The following is a 1060-nucleotide window of genomic DNA, read 5'->3' on the forward strand; positions in this document are numbered from 1 at the left end:
ATCCCCACTAGCAACCGATCTGAAGTTACTGTGGATCGGGCCATCATGATTCATAGCATCATGATTGGAGAGAAAGTAGAAGTTCATGAAGTCATCTCCCATGAATTCTATAAAATAGACGAAAAGTCCTCCACCATGGCAAGGCTAACTTTTTCTCATCTTATTTGCCATCTATGTTACTCAGCTGGAGTTATCATAGAAGGAGACATTCTCATTGAAGAGGATAAGCCCATCACCAAGAAGAGGATGGAGCAAGCAAGAGAGACCCTCCACGGATCTCAAGAGATGCATGAGGAAGCTCATCATCAAGAAATCCCTGACATGCCTCAAGGGATGCACTTTCCTCCCAACAACTATTGGGAACAACTCAACACTTCCCTAGAAGATTTGAGCTATAATGTGGAACAATTAAGGGTGGAACATTATGAGCACTCCATCATTCTCCATGAAATAAGAGAAGATCAAAGAGCAATGAGGGAGGAGCAACAAAGGCAAGGAAGGGACATAGAATAGCTTAAGGACATTGTTGGTCCTTCAAGAAGAAGACGCCACTAAGGTGGATTCATTCCTTGTTCTTACTTTTCTGCTGTTCGGTTTTTATATTATATGTTTATCTATGTTTTGTGTCTCTACTTCATGATCATTAGTGTTTAGTAACTATGTCCTAAAGTTATGAATAATTCCATTAATCCTTCACCTCTCTTAAATGAAAAATGTTTTTAATTCAAAAGAACAAAGAAGTACATGAATTCCAAATTTATCCTTGAATTTAGTTTAATTATATTGATGTGGTGACAATACTTTTTGTTTTCTGAATGAATGCTTAAACAGTGCATATTTTTGATCTTATTGTTTATGAATGTTAAAACTATTGGCTCTTGAAAGAATGATGAACAAAGAGAAATGTTATTGATAATCTGAAAAATCATGAAATTGATTCTTGAAGAAAGAAAAAGCAGCAAAAAACAAAAGCTTGCAAAAAAAAAATAGAAAGAAAAAGAAAAAGCAAGCAGAAAAAGCCAATAGCCCTTAAAACCAAAAGGCAAGGGTAAAAAGGATC

Source organism: Arachis duranensis, chromosome 3 (assembly GCF_000817695.3).
Source record: "Arachis duranensis cultivar V14167 chromosome 3, aradu.V14167.gnm2.J7QH, whole genome shotgun sequence".
Lineage (NCBI taxonomy): Eukaryota > Viridiplantae > Streptophyta > Magnoliopsida > Fabales > Fabaceae > Arachis > Arachis duranensis.